Below are 206 nucleotides of genomic sequence, written 5' to 3' on the forward strand. Positions count from 1 at the left end.
GACATGTTTTTCTCTTAGCTGTGCGCGAATTTTTAAGGCCACTACTTAAATTAATCACAATATCCAGATATTTATTAATTCATTTTTGTCTAAGCTGTAGACGAATTCAATGTTGAAATTAAGCCTGTTTATTTCAGATTATGCACCTGTTATAGAAAATATAGAAAAAAATACAACTTGGAGAAATTAACCCTGTATGAACATTA

Source organism: Echinococcus granulosus (genome assembly GCF_000524195.1).
Source record: "Echinococcus granulosus chromosome Unknown EG_S00209, whole genome shotgun sequence".
NCBI lineage: Eukaryota > Metazoa > Platyhelminthes > Cestoda > Cyclophyllidea > Taeniidae > Echinococcus > Echinococcus granulosus.